Here is a 326-nt window from a genome sequence, read left to right on the forward strand (position 1 = left end):
CCCCCCCCCCAGCTGCTCCGTGCCCCACAGATACCCCACTGCCACCCCAGGGGACGGGGACACCGCTCCTGCAGGGGTGGCATCCAGGGGAACGTGGCCAGGGGACATTTTTGGGGACCCTGAAACATCCCATCACCCCTGTGCCAGGGCTACCACGCAGCCACCAGCCGCAGCCCCGGGGCTACCACAGGGGGCTGTGCCCTCACTGGGGACTGTGCCCCCCTGCCCTGCCTCTGCCCCGGCTCGGGGTGGATTTCCCGGTGGAAAATTCCACCAAATCCAAAATTTCCCCCTGGGGAAGCGGGGAATCAGCTCCCCCCCCCCCC

Source organism: Calidris pugnax, unplaced genomic scaffold (assembly GCF_001431845.1).
Source record: "Calidris pugnax isolate Ruff unplaced genomic scaffold, ASM143184v1 scaffold337, whole genome shotgun sequence".
NCBI classification, from domain to species: Eukaryota; Metazoa; Chordata; class Aves; order Charadriiformes; family Scolopacidae; genus Calidris; species Calidris pugnax.